Source organism: Apteryx mantelli, chromosome 11, assembly GCF_036417845.1.
Source record: "Apteryx mantelli isolate bAptMan1 chromosome 11, bAptMan1.hap1, whole genome shotgun sequence".
Taxonomy (NCBI): Eukaryota; Metazoa; Chordata; class Aves; order Apterygiformes; family Apterygidae; genus Apteryx; species Apteryx mantelli.
Window position 1 is genome coordinate 311,519 of NC_089988.1, and position 22,363 is coordinate 333,881.

Sequence of the window (22,363 nt, forward strand, 5' to 3'; positions counted from 1 at the left end):
GATGTGCCCCTATGACTGTAAGAATCTGCTGCGCCTGCTGCTTACGCCCACCCAATACCTTTTGTGGGTGGCGTCCTGGCAGCAGCGCAGCACGGAGGAGGCCATGCGTCACCAGTCAGCCGGGGACCCCCTTCTCGGCATCACAGCAGAAATGCTAACGGGGGACGGTCCATGGGCCAGTTATGTGGAGCAGCTTAACTTTCCCCCGACTATGCTCCAGCTAGCAACGCGCCTTGCCTTTGACGCGTTCCTGGCTCTCCCCGGCTCCAGTGCGCCGTCCTTCGGTGGCCTGGTTCAAGGGGCTACAGAAAAGTACAGCAATTTCATCGATCGCCTGTGGGAGGCAATCATGCAACACCCAGACCTTACAGAAGATGGGAAGAGCCAAATGTTCAAAGTCCTTGCCTTCGACAACGCGAATAAAAGTACCAGACAACTGTTGGCCGCCCTACCGAAAGGCGCAGGAGTAGAGGAGATGCTGATGAGGGTAGAGAGAGCGGAACAGCAAAGACAGGGAGCAACGGTCGCCGCTGCGGTCCAAGGGGCAGTCGCAGCAGTAGTGCAGAAGGGCCGAGGGCTGAGCCAGAGACGGACCCCACAGTCTGGGCGGCCACTATGCCACCGGTGTGGCGAGCCCGGGCATTTTAGGGCAAAATGCCGTGCAGCAGTGTGGTGTGATAACTGCCAAAGGGATTCCCATGCCACTAAGGTGTGCTCGGGAAACGACCGGATGAGCGCGGGGGGGGGCCGCGCGCGGACACAAGCTCGCCCCTCCACCACCCCAGGGGCTTTCTTGGGCAGCACCAGCCAGCCACCCGAGGAAGTCTGGGAGTCGACGTGGAAACCACAGTAGACGTCACGCTTATAGACTCCTCGGTGCAAAAAATCCCCAGCAATGTAATAGGGCCTCTCGTTCACCCAGATAGCCTGATTGGGGGTTTAATTGTGGGTCGCTCGTCTGCCAGTATGCGAGGTTTGATTGTTTTACCAGGAGTAATTGATGCTGATTCGACGGGCCGCGTATACATCATGGCCCACACACTGAGCCCCCCCATGGTGATCCCTAAGGGCAGCAGGATAGTGCAAATAATCGCGCTTGCTGCGACCGAAGGGCAAACCCCACGACCTGCCACGCTCCGAGGCACTCGTGGTTTTGGCTCTTCTGGGCCTGCTGTCTGTTTTACAGCTCGGATGAATCGCCGGCCTGTAATGTGCCTTGCCATCACTCAATCCGGCCTCACAAAACGGCTCGAGGGCATGCTTGACACGGGGGCCGACGTGACCATCATCAGCCGCTCCGTGTGGCCCAATCAATGGCCTGTGGAACAGCCGACCTCATCTATCGCAGGCGTCGGAGGTCGTTCTCATCCCGTTGTAAGTACACAACCGGTACAAATTCAATTCCCGGAAGGTCAGCGAGCCACCCTTAAGGTCTTTGTGATGTCGCTGCCGGGAACCTTGGAGGCATTGATCGGCCGGGACGCTCTGGATCAGGTCGGTGCGGTTCTTACAACCCAGCCTTTTTGATCATGGGCGCTGGAGAGCAGCCGCCCAACCCACCGCTCACCTGGCTTACCGATACGCCTGTGTGGGTTGACCAGTGGCCCATGAGTCCAGAGCGGCTGCACATCACCAAGCAGCTGGTTGCAGAACAACTTGCCTTGGGACATATTAAACCCTCAGTTAGCCCCTGGAATACGCCGATTTTTATTATACCGAAGAAAAGCGGCAAGTGGCGACTCCTCCATGATCTCAGGAAAATCAATGAACAAATGCAGAGCATGGGGGGGCTCCAGCCTGGCCTACCGTCCCCGAACATGCTGCCCGAAGGCTGGCACATCTTGATTGTGGACCTGAAAGACTGTTTCTTTACCATTCCGCTGCACCCCCAGGGTACGCAGCGCTTTGCGTTTACTGTCCCGTCACCGAACAAAGCGGAACCGGCAGAGCGCTATGAATGGGTAGTGCTGCCACAAGGCATGAAGAACTCTCCAACCCTCTGCCAGCTCTACGTTGCCTGGGCCCTGCGCCCGGTTCGTGAGCGCTGGCCGGATATAGTGGTTTACCACTATATGGACGACATTCTCTGTTGTCAGGAGCGCCCCTTCACCGACGCGTGGCTGCAGGACCTGACTGACACCCTGGGCAGCAAGGGGCTTATAATTGCGCCTGAAAAGGTGCAACGAACGGCCCCTTGGAAATATTTGGGCTGGACTATCACAGAGTCGAAAATCCGCCCACAAAAGACGGAACTTGTAACCCGTCTGCACACCTTACGGGATGTACAAACCCTCCTCGGCGACGTGCAATGGGTACGCCGCTGCGCGGGCATAACTAACACTGACATTGCCCCCTTCACAGCGCTCCTGCGCGGTGCTGACCCGGCGGCCCGCGTCACCTGGACACCGGCGCTCCAGCGAGCGTTACAACGCATCGCCGACAAGCTTCACCTGGCCTGGACATCCCGCCGTTGCCTTGACCTGCCTATCTCGTTACTGCTCTGTAACGGCAAGGACACTCCCTATGCTGTCATTTGTCAGTGGCAGCATGAGACGGGGGAATCTTCCCGCCCCGCGTCGCATGCCGCCACTGGCGACAAACCCCAGCAGGCACGATTCCGCGTATTGGAGTGGGTGTTCTTGAGTGTACAACCAAAAACAAGTATTCAAACGAGAACCGAGGCCATAGGTGAGCTGATACGAAAAGGCAGGTTGAGGATACTGGACATCAGTGGCCAGGAGCCGGCTGACATTAGCATACCCGTAAATTCGGCTGACCTGGAGTGGTGGCTGCATAATAACAGTGACCTGCAAGTCGCGCTAATGGGTTTTGATGGGAGGGTGCACTCACGACAGCCTCAGGGAAAGTTGTGGCAGGTGCTACAGCGAAATCAATGGATAGAAAAGTCCAAAGTCAGTAGGGAACCTCTTTCAGATGGCATTACTGCCTACACGGATGCGGGGCAGCGTCTGCGACGTGCCGCATGCGTGTGGAAGGAAGGTGAACAATGGAAACAGCACGTTATAGAGGGACAGCCTCAGGATTCCCTTCAGACTTTGGAGTTAACTGCGGTAGTGTGGGCTCTAACTCATTGGTTAAATACCCCTCTGAACGTAGTGACTGACTCCATGTATGTAGCAGGGGTAGTACCACGACTGGAGAATGCCTTAATAAGGGAAACATCCAACCCGCGGTTGGGAAGTCTGTTCATTACCTTGCGCTCTGTGCTGGGTCAACGAACAGCAGCTTGTTGTGTTATCCACATTCGTAGTCACCAGCTAGACGTGGGGCTAGGCCAAGGCAATCAGCTCGCTGACAGCCTGGTTAGCTCAGCGTGTCATCTACCCCCTATGGACAAGTTTCAACAGGCTAGACAAAGTCACGACATGTTTCATCACAATGCCAAGGGTTTAAAAAGACAATTTGGCCTAACAGAGAGTGAGGCTCGAGGTATTGTGCAGGCTTGCCCAAGGTGTGGGAACCACGGCCCGGGTATTGGGCTTGGGGTAAATCCAAGAGGGTTGAAAGCCCTAGAATTATGGCAGATGGACGTCACACATATTCCCGAGTTCGGCCGATTAAGGTATGTGCATGTAACCATTGATACCTTTTCAAAAATGATATGGGCAACTGCATTACCCGGAGAAAAGGCACAGCATGTGTGCAAGCATCTGTTGGCCTGCTTTGCCATATTGGGCGTGCCTGAGCGCATAAAAACGGATAATGGACCTGCCTATGTCAGTCAAAAGCTTAGGACGTTTCTCTCTCGATGGGGGGTTGAGCATGTCACCGGAATTCCACATTCACCGACCGGGCAAGGGTTAATAGAACGTACCCACCAAGTATTAAAAGACTATCTCAGAAAACAAAAAGGTGAGGAGACGGACGCACAGCAGAGGCTGCACCGCGCACTCTTCACCCTGAATTATCTCTGTCTCATGGGCGACCGTGAGGAGCCCCCGGTGATCATTCACCATCAACAGCTTAAATTCAATAGTACAACAACGTTACCCCAGTTTAAAGTAATGTATAGGGACCCAGCCTCCGGCGTATGGACTGGGCCCACCCCTGTTATTTTTAATGGTCGAGGTTATATGTGTGTTTCCACAGATCGTGGTCCAGTGTGGGTACCCAGCAAGAACGTGAAGCCTGTCTTGACTCGCCATGACTCATCAACCGAACAAGAGGGCGAAAATCCTGATTCTGGGGATACTGTTCCCAGTGGTAATGGCGCTCTACCAGATTGAGCCCAGACACAACATGTGGGTTACCTGGGCGAATAAGACAGGGCAACACGCTTTCTGTTTGTCTCTAGCTTCTGCTACCCAACCTTTTCGAACCTGTCTAATAGGGATCCCCAGCTATAATGTCAACAGCTTCCAGGAATACAGCACGGCAAGCTGCAGTGGCAGTCTGTCAACTGCTAACTGCAGTGCCGCCCTCATTGCAGGCCTAAACAGAACACTGCCATGGGACCCACAGGAGCTAAACCTGCTGGGGTCCATGAGGATTGGGAATACGTCAGGCAATTGGACTCAAACCTGTATCTATTTTGGGGGACGCGTGCAGCCTTACCAGTTATTTAACTGGACAGGATGGACGAACGTCACCCCAACAGCAGTCTATTATGATTATCAAAACCGTGATTCCTTCTGTGGCACCAATGGCACCAGCCGTCAGGGGCTGGGAGCCCTTGGGGCTGAGGCGAAAAGGGGGCACTTAATTTGGAACAATGGTACCCCAAAGGCCTTGCCACCAGACGTCTTTTTGATATGTGGTGACAGGGCCTGGCAGGGAATTCCGAAAAGGGTAATGGGTGGTCCCTGTTATCTTGGTAAGCTGACATTACTGGCACCGGATCAAAATTGGTGGAAACATATCATGAAGAATGCGACCGCCGTCCGCAGTAAACGAGCAGCCATAGGGCTCTCACCTGATTGTAATGATCAAGTTTCCCTACGTAGTCCCACTGAAAGAGTGTTTTTGTCCTTCTTCGTGCCTGGAGCAGCGGCAGGCAACGCCCTGAATCAGATCGGCCGGTTAGCGTGCTGGGCTGAGAAGCAAGCTAACGTCACCACTGAGATAATAGAGAACCTCTTAGAGGATCAAGGTAGTTTGCGACATGCTATTCTACAAAATAGAGCTGCAATTGATTTTTTGCTATTAGCTCAAGGCCACGGTTGTGAGGATTTTGAAGGTATGTGTTGCATGAATTTGTCTAATCATGGTGAATCAATTCACAAACAATTGCAGTGGTTGAAGGAACATACCGGCAAGATCCGTCAGCACCATGGGCTATTCGATGACTGGCTAACTAACCTGTTTGGAACTCTACCACAATGGCTAACGAGCTTACTTACTGAAGGCTTACGCATTTTACTAATCCTTGTAGTTGTCGGTTTGTGCTTATGCGTAGTCCTGAGCTGCTTTAAGAACGCTCTGCTGAAAGTAGTGAACCAAGCCTGGATTGCTCACAAACAAGAAGGGGGAATTGTGGAGGAATGGTTAATTGAGAGCGGGCATGCTCTGCTTGGGATGAGCAATCCCGTCTTCGGGGTAGAGGAAGGCATCTAGGCCAAGGCCAGCGAGCCTGCTGAAAGCGGCCTTATGTAGGCCAAGGCAAGCGAACCTGCTGAGGCCTGCTGAACGTGGCCGTATAGCGGCCTTGAGCACTACAAAGGAAGGTATTCACAAACCTGGTAAACAAGTCTGGACGGAACTAGGTTCCATAGATGTCGATGGAGCATAGTCAGCAACTTTGCACCAATCATGTATCCGCTTTATACGTATGGACAGAGACTGTAACCAACCATGTAACTACTGCTAACGCATGCGTATTGCTTGATGATATATATACTTTGTGTAAGCTCTAATAAAACGAGAACGACCATACTCATATTGAGACTCATCGTTACTCCGGGGTCCCCTCCCTCACTCCAACAGTTTGTGGTTGTGATGTCACTTGTGGCTCAGTGCCTGATAGGCCAGTGCTGGTTACGAGTGTGCTGGTTGTGTTTGTGAGGTCAGATTTGGCTGAGTGCCTGATAGGCCAGTGCTGGTCATGTGGGTGCAGTTTGTGTTTGTGATGTCACTTGTGGCTCAGTGCCTGATAGGCCAGTGCTGGTGATGTGGCTGCAGTTTGTGTTTGTGATGTCACTTGTGGCTCAGTGCCTGATAGGCCAGTGCTGGTCATGTGGCTGCAGTTTATATTTGTGATGTCACTTGTGGCTGAGTGCCTGATAGGCCAGTGCTGTTCATGTGGGTGCAGTTTGTGGTTGTGATGTCACTTGTGGCTCAGTGCCTGATAGGCCAGTGCTGGTCCTGTGTGTGCAGTTTGTGGTTGTGATGTCACTTGTGGTTCAGTGCCTGATAGGCCAGTGCTGGTGATGTGAGTGGAGTTTGTGTTTATGATGTCACTTGTGGCTCAGTGCCTGATAGGCCAGTGCTGGTCATGTGGATAGAGTTTGTGGTTGTGATGTCACTTGTGGCTCAGTGCCTGATAGGCCAGTGCTGGTGATGTGGGTGGAGTTTGTTGTTGTGATGTCATTTGCGGATCAGTGCCTGATAGGCCAGTGCTGGTCACGTGGGTGGAGTTTGTGTTTGTGATGTCACTTGTGGCTCAGTGCCTGATAGGCCAGTGCTGGTGATGTGGGTGCAGTTTGTGATTGTGATGTCACTTGTGGCTCAGTGCCTGATAGGCCAGTGCTGGTCATGTGGATAGAGTTTGTGGTTGTGATGTCACTTGTGGCTCAGTGCCTGATAGGCCAGTGCTGGTCCTGTGTGTGCAGTTTGTGGTTTTGATGTCACTTGTGGCTCAGTGCCTGATAGGCCAGTGCTGGTGATGTGGGTGGAGTTTGTGGTTGTGATGTCACTTGTGGCTCAGTGCCTGATAGGCCAGTGCTGGTCCTGTGTGTGCAGTTTCTGGTTGTGATGTCACTTGTGGCTCAGGGCCTGATAGGCCAGTGTTGGTCACATGGCTGCAGTTTGTGTTTGTGATGTCACTTGTGGCTCAGTGCCTGATAGGCCAGTGCTCTTGATGTGGTTGGAGTTTGTGTTTGTGATGTCACTTGTGGCTCAGTGCCTGATAGGCCAGTGCTGGTGATGTGGGTGCAGTTTGTGTTTGTGATGTCACTTGTGACTGAGTGCCTGATAGGCCAGTGCTGGTTACGTGGGTGCAGTTTGTTGTTGTGATGTCATTTGCGGATCAGTGCCTGATAGGCCAGTGCTGGTGATGTGGGTGGAGTTTGTGTTTGTGATGTCACTTGTGGCTCAGTGCCTGATAGGCCAGTGCTGGTGATGTGGGTGCAGTTTGTGTTTGTGATGTCACTTGTGGCTCAGTGCCTGATAGGCCAGTGCTGGTCATGTGGGTGCAGTTTGTGGTTGTGATGTCACTTGTGGCTCAGTGCCTGATAGGCCAGTGCTGGTGATGTGGCTGCAGTTTGTGGTTGTGATGTCACTTGTGGCTCAGGGCCTGATAGGCCAGTGCTGGTGATGTGGGTGGAGTTTGTGTTTGTGATGTCACTTGTGGCTCAGTGCCTGATAGGCCAGTGCTGGTGATGTGGGTGGAGTTTTTGGTTGTGATGTCACTTGTGGCTCAGTGCCTGATAGGCCAGTGCTGGTCATGTGGGTGCAGTTTGTGTTTGTGATGTCACTTGTGGCTCAGTGCCTGATAGGCCAGTGCTGGTCCTGTGTGTGCAGTTTGTGGTTGTGATGTCACTTGTGGCTCAGTGCCTGATAGGCCAGTGCTGGTGATGTGGGTGGAGTTTGTGGTTTTGATGTCACTTGTGGCTCAGTGCCTGATAGGTCAGTGCTGGTGATGTGGGTGGAGTTTGTGTTTGTGATGTCACTTGTGGCTCAGTGCCTGATTGGCCAGTGCTGGTCACGTGGGTGCAGTTTGTTGTTGTGATGTCATTTGCGGATCAGTGCCTGATAGGCCAGTGCTGGTCACGTGGGTGGAGTTTGTGTTTGTGATGTCACTTGTGGCTCAGTGCCTGATAGGCCAGTGCTGGTGATGTGGGTGCAGTTTGTGTTTGTGATGTCACTTGTGGCTCAGTGCCTGATAGGCCAGTGCTGGTCATGTGGATAGAGTTTGTGTTTGTGATGTCACTTGTGGCTCAGTGCCTGATAGGCCAGTGCTGGTGATGTGGGTGGAGTTTGTGTTTGTGATGTCACTTGTGGCTCAGTGCCTGATAGGCCAGTGCTGGTCACGTGGGTGCAGTTTGTTGTTGTGATGTCATTTGCGGATCAGTGCCTGATAGGCCAGTGCTGGTCACGTGGGTGGAGTTTTTGTTTGTGATGTCACTTGTGGCTCAGTGCCTGATAGGCCAGTGCTGGTCATGTGGGTGCAGTTTGTGATTGTGATGTCACTTGTGGCTCAGTGCCTGATAGGCCAGTGTTGGTCACATGGCTGCAGTTTGTGTTTGTGATGTCATTTGCAGATCAGTGCCTGATAGGCCAGTGCTGGTCACGTGGGTGGAGTTTGTGTTTGTGATGTCACTTGTGGCTCAGTGCCTGATAGGCCAGTGCTGTTCATGTGGAAGCAGTTTGTGATTGTGATGTCACTTGTGGCTCAGTGCCTGATAGGCCAGTGCTGGTCCTGTGTGTGCAGTTTGTGTTTGTGATGTCACTTGTGGCTCAGAGCCTGATAGGCCAGTGTTGGTCACATGGCTGCAGTTTGTGTTTGTGATGTCACTTGTGGCTCAGTGCCTGATAGGCCAGTGCTGGTGATGTGGCTGCAGTTTGTATTTTGATGTCACTTGTGGCTCAGTGCCTGATAGGCCAGTGCTGGTCCTGTGTGTGCAGTTTGTGATTGTGATGTCACTTGTGGCTCAGTGCCTGATAGGCCAGTGTTGGTCACATGGCTGCAGTTTGTGTTTGTGATGTCACTTGTCGCTGAGTGCCTGATAGGCCAGTGCTGGTGATGTGGGTGGAGTTTGTGGTTGTGATGTCACTTGTGGCTCAGTGCCTGATAGGCCAGTGCTGGTCCTGTGTGTGCAGTTTGTGGTTTTGATGTCACTTGTGGCTCAGTGCCTGATAGGCCACTGCTGGTGATGTGGGTGGAGTTTGTGTTTATGATGTCACTTGTGGCTCAGTGCCTGATAGGCCAGTGCTGGTGTTGTGGGTGGAGTTTGTGGTTGTGATGTCACTTGTGGCTCAGTGCCTGATAGGCCAGTGCTGGTCACGTGGGTGCAGTTTGTTGTTGTGATATCACTTGTGGCTCAGTGCCTGATAGGCCAGTGCTGGTCACATGGCTGCAGTTTGTGTTTGTGATGTCACTTGTGGCTCAGTGCCTGATAGGCCAGTGCTGTTCATGTGGGTGGAGTTTGTGGTTGTGATGTCACTTGGGGCTGAGTGCCTGATAGGCCAGTGCTGGTTTACGTGGGTGCAGTTTGTTGTTGTGATGTCATTTGCGGATCAGTGCCTGATAGGCCAGTGCTGGTGATGTGGGTGGAGTTTGTGTTTGTGATGTCACTTGTGGCTCAGTGCCTGATAGGCCAGTGCTGGTCATGTGGGTGCAGTTTGTGGTTGTGATGTCACTTGTGGCTCAGTGCCTGATAGGCCAGTGTTGGTCACATAGCTGCAGTTTGTGTTTGTGATGTCACTTGTGGCTCAGTGCCTGATAGGCCAGTGCTGGTCATGTGTGTGCAGTTTGTGATTGTGAGGTCACTTGTGGCTCAGTGCCTGATAGGCCAGTGCTGGTCATGTGGATAGAGTTTGTGGTTGTGATGTCACTTGTGGCTGAGTGCCTGATAGGCCAGTGCTGGTGATGTGGGTGCAGTTTGTGTTTGTGATGTCACTTGTGGCTCAGTGCCTGATAGGCCAGTGCTGGTCCTGTGTGTGCAGTTTGTGGTTGTGATGTCACTTGTGGCTCAGTGCCTGATAGGCCAGTGCTGGTGATGTGGCTGCAGTTTGTGTTTGTGATGTCACTTGTGGCTCAGTGCCTGATAGGCCAGTGCTGGTGATGTGGGTGGAGTTTGTGTTTGTGATGTCACTTGTGGCTGAGTGCCTGATAGGCCAGTGCTGCATATGTGTGTGCAGTTTTTGTTTGTGATGTCACTTTTGGCTCAGTGCCTGATGGGCCAGTGCTAGTCACGTGGCTGCAGTTTGTGTTTGTGATGTCACTTGTGGCTCAGTGCCTGATAGGCCAGTGCTGGTGATGTGGGTGCAGTTTGTGGTTGTGATGTCACTTGTGGCTCAGTGCCTGATAGGCCAGTGCTGGTCACGTGGGTGGAGTTTGTGTTTGTGATGTCACTTGTGGCTCAGTGCCTGATAGGCCAGTGCTTGTCCAGTGGGTGCAGTTTGTTGTTGTGATGTCATTTGCGGATCAGTGCCTGATAGGCCAGTGCTGGTCACGTGGGTGGAGTTTGTGTTTGTGATGTCCCTTGTGGCTCAGTGCCTGATAGGCCAGTGCTGGTCATGTGGGTGCAGTTTGTGGCTGTGATGTCACTTGTGGCTCAGTGCCTGATAGGCCAGTGCTGGTCATGTGGATAGAGTTTGTGGTTGTGATGTCACTTGTGGCTCAGTGCCTGATAGGCCAGTGCTGGTCCTGTGTGTGCAGTTTGTGGTTTTGATGTCACTTGTGGCTCAGTGCCTGATAGGCCAGTGCTGGTGATGTGGGTGGAGTTTGTGGTTGTGATGTCACTTGTGGCTCAGTGCCTGATAGGCCAGTGCTGGTGATGTGGCTGCAGTTTGTGGTTGTGATGTCACTTGTGGCTCAGGGCCTGATAGGCCAGTGTTGGTCACATGGCTGCAGTTTGTGTTTGTGATGTCACTTGTGGCTCAGTGCCTGATAGGCCAGTGCTCTTGATGTGGTTGGAGTTTGTGTTTGTGATGTCACTTGTGGCTCAGTGCCTGATAGGCCAGTGCTGGTGATGTGGGTGCAGTTTGTGTTTGTGATGTCACTTGTGACTGAGTGCCTGATAGGCCAGTGCTGGTTACGTGGGTGCAGTTTGTTGTTGTGATGTCATTTGCGGATCAGTGCCTGATAGGCCAGTGCTGGTGATGTGGGTGGAGTTTGTGTTTGTGATGTCACTTGTGGCTCAGTGCCTGATAGGCCAGTGCTGGTGATGTGGGTGCAGTTTGTGTTTGTGATGTCACTTGTGGCTCAGTGCCTGATAGGCCAGTGCTGGTCATGTGGGTGCAGTTTGTGGTTGTGATGTCACTTGTGGCTCAGTGCCTGATAGGCCAGTGCTGGTGATGTGGCTGCAGTTTGTGGTTGTGATGTCACTTGTGGCTCAGGGCCTGATAGGCGAGTGCTGGACATGTGGGTGCAGTTTGTGTTTGTGATGTCACTTGTGGCTCAGTGCCTGATAGGCCAGTGCTGGTGATGTGGGTGGAGTTTGTGGTTGTGATGTCACTTGTGGCTCAGTGCCTGATAGGCCAGTGCTGGTGATGTGGGTGCAGTTTGTGGTTGTGATGTCACTTGTGGCTCAGTGCCTGATAGGCCAGTGCTGGTCACGTGGGTGTAGTCTGTGGTTGTGATGTCCCTTGTGGCTCAGTGCCTGATAGGCCAGTGCTGGTGATGTGGGTGGAGTTTGTGGTTTTGATGTCACTTGTGGCTCAGTGCCTGATAGGTCAGTGCTGGTGATGTGGGTGGAGTTTGTGTTTGTGATGTCACTTGTGGCTCAGTGCCTGATTGGCCAGTGCTGGTCACGTGGGTGCAGTTTGTTGTTGTGATGTCATTTGCGGATCAGTGCCTGATAGGCCAGTGCTGGTCACATGGCTGCAGTTTGTGTTTGTGATGTCACTTGTGGCTCAGTGCCTGATAGGCCAGTGCTGGTGATGTGGGTGCAGTTTGTGTTTGTGATGTCACTTGTGGCTCAGTGCCTGATAGGCCAGTGCTGGTCATGTGGATAGAGTTTGTGTTTGTGATGTCACTTGTGGCTCAGTGCCTGATAGGCCAGTGCTGGTGATGTGGGTGGAGTTTGTGTTTGTGATGTCACTTGTGGCTCAGTGCCTGATAGGCCAGTGCTGGTCACGTGGGTGCAGTTTGTTGTTGTGATGTCATTTGCGGATCAGTGCCTGATAGGCCAGTGCTGGTCACGTGGGTGGAGTTTTTGTTTGTGATGTCACTTGTGGCTCAGTGCCTGATAGGCCAGTGCTGGTCATGTGGGTGCAGTTTGTGATTGTGATGTCACTTGTGGCTCAGTGCCTGATAGGCCAGTGTTGGTCACATGGCTGCAGTTTGTGTTTGTGATGTCATTTGCAGATCAGTGCCTGATAGGCCAGTGCTGGTCACGTGGGTGGAGTTTGTGTTTGTGATGTCACTTGTGGCTCAGTGCCTGATAGGCCAGTGCTGTTCATGTGGAAGCAGTTTGTGATTGTGATGTCACTTGTGGCTCAGTGCCTGATAGGCCGGTGCTGGTCATGTGGATAGAGTTTGTGTTTATGATGTCACTTGTGGCTCAGTGCCTGATAGGCCAGTGCTGGTCCTGTGTGTGCAGTTTGTGTTTGTGATGTCACTTGTGGCTCAGAGCCTGATAGGCCAGTGTTGGTCACATGGCTGCAGTTTGTGTTTGTGATGTCACTTGTGGCTCAGTGCCTGATAGGCCAGTGCTGGTGATGTGGCTGCAGTTTGTATTTTGATGTCACTTGTGGCTCAGTGCCTGATAGGCCAGTGCTGGTCCTGTGTGTGCAGTTTGTGATTGTGATGTCACTTGTGGCTCAGTGCCTGATAGGCCAGTGTTGGTCACATGGCTGCAGTTTGTGTTTGTGATGTCACTTGTCGCTGAGTGCCTGATAGGCCAGTGCTGGTGATGTGGGTGGAGTTTGTGGTTGTGATGTCACTTGTGGCTCAGTGCCTGATAGGCCAGTGCTGGTCCTGTGTGTGCAGTTTGTGGTTTTGATGTCACTTGTGGCTCAGTGCCTGATAGGCCACTGCTGGTGATGTGGGTGGAGTTTGTGTTTATGATGTCACTTGTGGCTCAGTGCCTGATAGGCCAGTGCTGGTGTTGTGGGTGGAGTTTGTGGTTGTGATGTCACTTGTGGCTCAGTGCCTGATAGGCCAGTGCTGGTCACGTGGGTGCAGTTTGTTGTTGTGATATCACTTGTGGCTCAGTGCCTGATAGGCCAGTGCTGGTCACATGGCTGCAGTTTGTGTTTGTGATGTCACTTGTGGCTCAGTGCCTGATAGGCCAGTGCTGTTCATGTGGGTGGAGTTTGTGGTTGTGATGTCACTTGGGGCTGAGTGCCTGATAGGCCAGTGCTGGTTTACGTGGGTGCAGTTTGTTGTTGTGATGTCATTTGCGGATCAGTGCCTGATAGGCCAGTGCTGGTGATGTGGGTGGAGTTTGTGTTTGTGATGTCACTTGTGCCTCAGGGCCTGATAGGCCAGTGCTAGTGATGTGGGTGGAGTTTGTGTTTGTGATGTCACTTGTGGCTCAGTGCCTGATAGGCCAGTGCTGGTCATGTGGCTGCAGTTTGTGATTGTGATGTCACTTGTGGCTCAGTGCCTGATAGGCCAGTGCTGGTGATGTGGCTGCAGTTTGTGTTTTTGATGTCACTTGTGGCTCAGTGCCTGATAGGCCAGTGCTGGTCATGTGGATAGAGTTTCTGGTTGTGATGTCACTTGTGGCTCAGTGCCTGATAGGCCAGTGTTGGTCACATGGCTGCAGTTTGTGTTTGTGATGTCACTTGTGGCTCAGTGCCTGATAGGCCAGTGCTGGTCATGTGTGTGCAGTTTGTGATTGTGAGGTCACTTGTGGCTCAGTGCCTGATAGGCCAGTGCTGGTCATGTGGATAGAGTTTGTGGTTGTGATGTCACTTGTGGCTCAGTGCCTGATAGGCCAGTGCTGTTCATGTGGGTGCAGTTTGTGGTTGTGATGTCACTTGTGGCTCAGTGCCTGATAGGCCAGTGCTGTTCATGTGGGTGCAGTTTGTGTTTGTGATGTCACTTGTGGCTCAGTGCCTGATAGGCCAGTGCTGGTCCTGTGTGTGCAGTTTGTGGTTGTGATGTCACTTGTGGCTCAGTGCCTGATAGGCCAGTGCTGGTGATGTGGCTGCAGTTTGTGTTTGTGATGTCACTTGTGGCTCAGTGCCTGATAGGCCAGTGCTTGTCCAGTGGGTGCAGTTTGTTGTTGTGATGTCATTTGCGGATCAGTGCCTGATAGGCCAGTGCTGGTCACGTGGGTGGAGTTTGTGTTTGTGATGTCCCTTGTGGCTCAGTGCCTGATAGGCCAGTGCTGGTCATGTGGGTGCAGTTTGTGGCTGTGATGTCACTTGTGGCTCAGTGCCTGATAGGCCAGTGCTGGTCATGTGGGTGGAGTTTGTGTTTGTGATGTCACTTATGGCTCAGTGCCTGATAGGCCAGTGCTGGTCCTGTGTGTGCAGTTTGTGGTTTTGATGTCACTTGTGGCTCAGTGCCTGATAGGCCAGTGCTGGTGATGTGGGTGGAGTTTGTGTTTATGATGTGACTTGTGGCTCAGTGCCTGATAGGCCAGTGCTGTTCATGTGGGTGGAGTTTGTGTTTGTGAGGTCACTTGTGGCTGAGTGCCTGATAGGCCAGTGCTGGTGATGTGGGTGCAGTTTGTGTTTGTGATGTCACTTGGGGCTGAGTGCCTGATAGGCCAGTGCTGGTCACGTGGGTGCAGTTTGTTGTTGTGATGTCATTTGCGGATCAGTGCCTGATAGGCCAGTGCTGGTGATGTGGGTGGAGTTTGTGTTTGTGATGTCACTTGTGGCTCAGTGCCTGATAGGCCAGTGCTGGTGATGTGGATGCAGTTTGTGTTTGTGATGTCACTTGTGGCTCAGTGCCTGATAGGCCAGTGCTGGTCATGTGGGTGCAGTTTGTGGTTGTGATGTCACTTGTGGCTCAGTGCCTGATAGGCCAGTGCTGGTGATGTGGCTGCAGTTTGTGGTTGTGATGTCACTTGTGGCTCAGTGCCTGATAGGTCAGTGCTGGTGATGTGGGTGGAGTTTGTGTTTGTGATGTCACTTGTGGCTCACTGCCTGATAGGCCAGTGCTGGTCATGTGGCTGCAGTTTGTGATTGTGATGTCACTTGTGGCTCAGTGCCTGATAGGCCAGTGCTGGTGATGTGGCTGCAGTTTGTGGTTTTGATGTCACTTGTGGCTCAGTGCCTGATAGGCCAGTGCTGGTCATGTGGGTGCAGTTTGTGGTTGTGATGTCACTTGTGGCTCAGTGCCTGATAGGCCAGTGTTGGTCACATGGCTGCAGTTTGTGTTTGTGATGTCACTTGTGGCTCAGTGCCTGATAGGCCAGTGCTGGTCATGTGTGTGCAGTTTGTGATTGTGAGGTCACTTGTGGCTCAGTGCCTGATAGGCCAGTGCTGGTCATGTGGATAGAGTTTGTGGTTGTGATGTCACTTGTGGCTCAGTGCCTGATAGGCCAGTGCTGTTCATGTGGGTGCAGTTTGTGGTTGTGATGTCACTTGTGGCTCAGTGCCTGATAGGCCAGTGCTGGTCCTGTGGGTGCAGTTTGTGGTTGTGATGTCACTTGTGGCTCAGTGCCTGATAGGCCAGTGCTGGTCCTGTGTGTGCAGTTTTTGTTTGTGATGTCACTTGTGGCTCAGTGCCTGATAGGCCAGTGCTGGTCATGTGGGTGGAGTTTGTGTTTGTGAGGTCACTTGTGGCTGAGTGCCTGATAGGCCAGTGCTGGTGATGTGGGTGGAGTTTGTGTTTGTGATGTCACTTGGGGCTGAGTGCCTGATAGGCCAGTGCTGGTCACGTGGGTGCAGTTTGTTGTTGTGATGTCATTTGCGGATCAGTGCCTGATAGGCCAGTGCTGGTGATGTGGGTGGAGTTTGTGTTTGTGATGTCACTTGTGGCTCAGTGCCTGATAGGCCAGTGCTGGTCATGTGGGTGGAGTTTGTGGTTGTGATGTCACTTGTGGCTCAGTGCCTGATAGGCCAGTGCTGGTGATGTGGCTGCAGTTTGTGGTTGTGATGTCACTTGTGGCTCAGTGCCTGATAGGTCAGTGCTGGTGATGTGGGTGGAGTTTGTGTTTGTGATGTCACTTGTGGCTCACTGCCTGATTGGCCAGTGCTGGTCATGTGGGTGCAGTTTGTTGTTTTGATGTCATTTGCGGATCAGTGCCTGATAGGCCAGTGCTGGTCACGTGGGTGGAGTTTGTGTTTGTGATGTCACTTGTGGCTCAGTGCCTGATAGGCCAGTGCTGGTCATGTGGGTGCAGTTTGTGGTTGTGATGTCACTTGTGGCTCAGTGCCTGATAGGCCAGTGCTGGTCATGTGGGTGGAGTTTGTGTTTATGATGTCACTTGTGGCTCAGTGCCTGATAGGCCAGTGCTGGTGATGTGGCTGCAGTTTGTGGTTGTGATGTCACTTGTGGCTCAGTGCCTGATAGGCCAGTGCTGGTGATGTGGCTGCAGTTTGTGGTTGTGATGTCACTTGTGGCTCAGTGCCTGATAGGCCAGTGCTGGTCACATGGCTGCAGTTTGTGTTTGTGATGTCACTTGTGGCTCAGGGCCTGATAGGCCAGTGCTGGTCCTGTGTGTGCAGTTTGTGGTTTTGATGTCACTTGTGGCTCAGTGCCTGATAGGCCGGTGCTGGTCATGTGGATAGAGTTTGTGTTTATGATGTCACTTGTGGCTCAGTGCCTGATAGGCCAGTGCTGGTCCTGTGTGTGCAGTTTGTGTTTGTGATGTCACTTGTGGCTCAGAGCCTGATAGGCCAGTGTTGGTCACATGGCTGCAGTTTGTGTTTGTGATGTCACTTGTGGCTCAGTGCCTGATAGGCCAGTGCTGGTGATGTGGCTGCAGTTTGTATTTTGATGTCACTTGTGGCTCAGTGCCTGATAGGCCAGTGCTGGTCCTGTGTGTGCAGTTTGTGATTGTGATGTCACTTGTGGCTCAGTGCCTGATAGGCCAGTGTTGGTCACATGGCTGCAGTTTGTGTTTGTGATGTCACTTGTCGCTGAGTGCCTGATAGGCCAGTGCTGGTGATGTGGGTGGAGTTTGTGGTTGTGATGTCACTTGTGGCTCAGTGCCTGATAGGCCAGTGCTGGTCCTGTGTGTGCAGTTTGTGGTTTTGATGTCACTTGTGGCTCAGTGCCTGATAGGCCACTGCTGGTGATGTGGGTGGAGTTTGTGTTTATGATGTCACTTGTGGCTCAGTGCCTGATAGGCCAGTGCTGGTGTTGTGGGTGGAGTTTGTGGTTGTGATGTCACTTGTGGCTCAGTGCCTGATAGGCCAGTGCTGGTCACGTGGGTGCAGTTTGTTGTTGTGATATCACTTGTGGCTCAGTGCCTGATAGGCCAGTGCTGGTCACATGGCTGCAGTTTGTGTTTGTGATGTCACTTGTGGCTCAGTGCCTGATAGGCCAGTGCTGTTCATGTGGGTGGAGTTTGTGGTTGTGATGTCACTTGGGGCTGAGTGCCTGATAGGCCAGTGCTGGTTTACGTGGGTGCAGTTTGTTGTTGTGATGTCATTTGCGGATCAGTGCCTGATAGGCCAGTGCTGGTGATGTGGGTGGAGTTTGTGTTTGTGATGTCACTTGTGGCTCAGTGCCTGATAGGCCAGTGCTGGTCATGTGGGTGCAGTTTGTGGTTGTGATGTCACTTGTGGCTGAGTGCCTGATAGGCCAGTGTTGGTCACATGGCTGCAGTTTGTGTTTGTGATGTCACTTGTGGCTCAGTGCCTGATAGGCCAGTGCTGGTCATGTGTGTGCAGTTTGTGATTGTGAGGTCACTTGTGGCTCAGTGCCTGATAGGCCAGTGCTGGTCATGTGGATAGAGTTTGTGGTTGTGATGTCACTTGTGGCTCAGTGCCTGATAGGCCAGTGCTGTTCATGTGGGTGCAGTTTGTGGTTGTGATGTCACTTGTGGCTCAGTGCCTGATAGGCCAGTGCTGGTCCTGTGTGTGCAGTTTGTGGTTGTGATGTCACTTGTGGCTCAGTGCCTGATAGGCCAGTGCTGGTGATGTGGCTGCAGTTTGTGTTTGTGATGTCACTTGTGGCTCAGTGCCTGATAGGCCAGTGCTTGTCCAGTGGGTGCAGTTTGTTGTTGTGATGTCATTTGCGGATCAGTGCCTGATAGGCCAGTGCTGGTCACGTGGGTGGAGTTTGTGTTTGTGATGTCCCTTGTGGCTCAGTGCCTGATAGGCCAGTGCTGGTCATGTGGGTGCAGTTTGTGGCTGTGATGTCACTTGTGGCTCAGTGCCTGATAGGCCAGTGCTGGTCATGTGGATAGAGTTTGTGGTTGTGATGTCACTTGTGGCTCAGTGCCTGATAGGCCAGTGCTGGTCCTGTGTGTGCAGTTTGTGGTTTTGATGTCACTTGTGGCTCAGTGCCTGATAGGCCAGTGCTGGTGATGTGGGTGGAGTTTGTGGTTGTGATGTCACTTGTGGCTCAGTGCCTGATAGGCCAGTGCTGGTCCTGTGTGTGCAGTTTCTGGTTGTGATGTCACTTGTGGCTCAGGGCCTGATAGGCCAGTGTTGGTCACATGGCTGCAGTTTGTGTTTGTGATGTCACTTGTGGCTCAGTGCCTGATAGGCCAGTGCTCTTGATGTGGTTGGAGTTTGTGTTTGTGATGTCACTTGTGGCTCAGTGCCTGATAGGCCAGTGCTGGTGATGTGGGTGCAGTTTGTGTTTGTGATGTCACTTGTGACTGAGTGCCTGATAGGCCAGTGCTGGTTACGTGGGTGCAGTTTGTTGTTGTGATGTCATTTGCGGATCAGTGCCTGATAGGCCAGTGCTGGTGATGTGGGTGGAGTTTGTGTTTGTGATGTCACTTGTGGCTCAGTGCCTGATAGGCCAGTGCTGGTGATGTGGGTGCAGTTTGTGTTTGTGATGTCACTTGTGGCTCAGTGCCTGATAGGCCAGTGCTGGTCATGTGGGTGCAGTTTGTGGTTGTGATGTCACTTGTGGCTCAGTGCCTGATAGGCCAGTGCTGGTGATGTGGCTGCAGTTTGTGGTTGTGATGTCACTTGTGGCTCAGTGCCTGATAGGCCAGTGCTGGTGATGTGGGTGGAGTTTGTGTTTGTGATGTCACTTGTGGCTCAGTGCCTGATAGGCCAGTGCTGGTCCTGTGGCTGCAGTTTGTGTTTGTGATTTCACTTGTGGCTCAGTGCCTGATAGGCCAGTGCTGGTGATGTGGGTGCAGTTTGTGTTTGTGATGTCACTTGTGGCTCAGTGCCTGATAGGCCAGTGCTGGTCATGTGGATAGAGTTTGTGTTTGTGATGTCACTTGTGGCTCAGTGCCTGATAGGCCAGTGCTGGTGATGTGGGTGGAGTTTGTGTTTGTGATGTCACTTGTGGCTCAGTGCCTGATAGGCCAGTGCTGGTCACGTGGGTGCAGTTTGTTGTTGTGATGTCATTTGCGGATCAGTGCCTGATAGGCCAGTGCTGGTCACGTGGGTGGAGTTTTTGTTTGTGATGTCACTTGTGGCTCAGTGCCTGATAGGCCAGTGCTGGTCATGTGGGTGCAGTTTGTGTTTGTGATGTCACTTGTGGCTCAGTGCCTGATAGGCCAGTGTTGGTCACATGGCTGCAGTTTGTGTTTGTGATGTCATTTGCAGATCAGTGCCTGATAGGCCAGTGCTGGTCACGTGGGTGGAGTTTGTGTTTGTGATGTCACTTGTGGCTCAGTGCCTGATAGGCCAGTGCTGTTCATGTGGAAGCAGTTTGTGATTGTGATGTCACTTGTGGCTCAGTGCCTGATAGGCCGGTGCTGGTCATGTGGATAGAGTTTGTGTTTGTGATGTCACTTGTGGCTCAGAGCCTGATAGGCCAGTGTTGGTCACATGGCTGCAGTTTGTGTTTGTGATGTCACTTGTGGCTCAGTGCCTGATAGGCCAGTGCTGGTGATGTGGCTGCAGTTTGTATTTTGATGTCACTTGTGGCTCAGTGCCTGATAGGCCAGTGCTGGTCCTGTGTGTGCAGTTTGTGATTGTGATGTCACTTGTGGCTCAGTGCCTGATAGGCCAGTGTTGGTCACATGGCTGCAGTTTGTGTTTGTGATGTCACTTGTCGCTGAGTGCCTGATAGGCCAGTGCTGGTGATGTGGGTGGAGTTTGTGGTTGTGATGTCACTTGTGGCTCAGTGCCTGATAGGCCAGTGCTGGTCCTGTGTGTGCAGTTTGTGGTTTTGATGTCACTTGTGGCTCAGTGCCTGATAGGCCACTGCTGGTGATGTGGGTGGAGTTTGTGTTTATGATGTCACTTGTGGCTCAGTGCCTGATAGGCCAGTGCTGGTGTTGTGGGTGGAGTTTGTGGTTGTGATGTCACTTGTGGCTCAGTGCCTGATAGGCCAGTGCTGGTCACGTGGGTGCAGTTTGTTGTTGTGATATCACTTGTGGCTCAGTGCCTGATAGGCCAGTGCTCTTGATGTGGTTGGAGTTTGTGTTTGTGATGTCACTTGTGGCTCAGTGCCTGATAGGCCAGTGCTGGTCACATGGCTGCAGTTTGTGTTTGTGATGTCACTTGTGGCTCAGTGCCTGATAGGCCATGCTGGTCCTGTGGGTGCAGTTTGTGGTTGTGATGTCACTTGTGGCTCAGTGCCTGATAGGCCACTGCTGGTGATGTGGGTGGAGTTTGTGTTTATGATGTCACTTGTGGCTCAGTGCCTGATAGGCCATGCTGGTCCTGTGGGTGCAGTTTGTGGTTGTGATGTCACTTGTGGCTCAGTGCCTGATAGGCCAGTGCTGGTCATGTGGGTGCAGTTTGTGTTTGTGATGTCACTTGTGGCTCAGTGCCTGATAGGCCAGTGCTGGTCATGTGGGTGCAGTTTGTGGTTGTCAGGTCACTTGTGGCTCAGAGCCTGATAGGCCAGTGTTGGTCACATGGCTGCAGTTTGTGGTTGTGATGTCACTTGTGGCTCAGTGCCTGATAGGCCAGTGCTGTTCATGTGGGTGGAGTTTGTGGTTGTGATGTCACTTGGGGCTGAGTGCCTGATAGGCCAGTGCTGGTTTACGTGGGTGCAGTTTGTTGTTGTGATGTCATTTGCGGATCAGTGCCTGATAGGCCAGTGCTGGTGATGTGGGTGGAGTTTGTGTTTGTGATGTCACTTGTGGCTCAGGGCCTGATAGGCCAGTGCTAGTGATGTGGGTGGAGTTTGTGTTTGTGATGTCACTTGTGGCTCAGTGCCTGATAGGCCAGTGCTGGTGATGTGGCTGCAGTTTGTGGTTGTGATGTAACTTGTGGCTGAGTGCCTGATAGGCCAGTGCTGGTCACGTGGGTTCATTTTGTGGTTGTGAGGTCACTTGTGGCTCAGTGCCTGATAGGCCAGTGCTGGTCCTGTGTGTGCAGTTTGTGGTTTTGATGTCACTTGTGGCTCAGTACCTGATAGGCCAGTGCTGTTCCTGTGGGTGCAGTTTGTGATTGTGAGGTCACTTGTGGCTCAGTGCCTGATAGGCCAGTGCTGGTCATGTGGATAGAGTTTGTGGTTGTGATGTCACTTGTGGCTCAGTGCCTGATAGGCCAGTGCTGTTCATGTGGGTGCAGTTTGTGGTTGTGATGTCACTTGTGGCTCAGTGCCTGATAGGCCAGTGCTGGTCATGTGGGTGGAGTTTGTGTTTGTGAGGTCACTTGTGGCTGAGTGCCTGATAGGCCAGTGCTGGTGATGTGGGTGGAGTTTGTGTTTGTGATGTCACTTGGGGCTGAGTGCCTGATAGGCCAGTGCTGGTCACGTGGGTGCAGTTTGTTGTTGTGATGTCATTTGCGGATCAGTGCCTGATAGGCCAGTGCTGGTGATGTGGGTGGAGTTTGTGTTTGTGATGTCACTTGTGGCTCAGTGCCTGATAGGCCAGTGCTGGTCATGTGGGTGGAGTTTGTGGTTGTGATGTCACTTGTGGCTCAGTGCCTGATAGGCCAGTGCTGGTGATGTGGCTGCAGTTTGTGTTTGTGATGTCACTTGTGGCTCAGTGCCTGATAGGTCAGTGCTGGTCATGTGGGTGGAGTTTGTGTTTGTGATGTCACTTGTGGCTCACTGCCTGATTGGCCAGTGCTGGTCATGTGGGTGCAGTTTGTTGTTTTGATGTCATTTGCGGATCAGTGCCTGATAGGCCAGTGCTGGTCACGTGGGTGGAGTTTGTGTTTGTGATGTCACTTGTGGCTCAGTGCCTGATAGGCCAGTGCTGGTTATGTGGGTGGAGTTTGTGGTTGTGATGTCACTTGTGGCTCAGGACCTGATAGGCCAGTGCTGGTCACATGGCTGCAGTTTGTGTTTGTGATGTCACTTGTGGCTCAGTGCCTGATAGGCCAGTGCTGGTCATGTGGGTGCAGTTTGTGGTTGTGATGTCACTTGTGGCTCAGTGCCTGATAGGCCAGTGCTGGTCCTGTGTGTGCAGTTTGTGGTTTTGATGTCACTTGTGGCTCAGTGCCTGATAGGCCAGTGCTGGTCATGTGGGTGGAGTTTGTGTTTATGATGTCACTTGTGGCTCAGTGCCTGATAGGC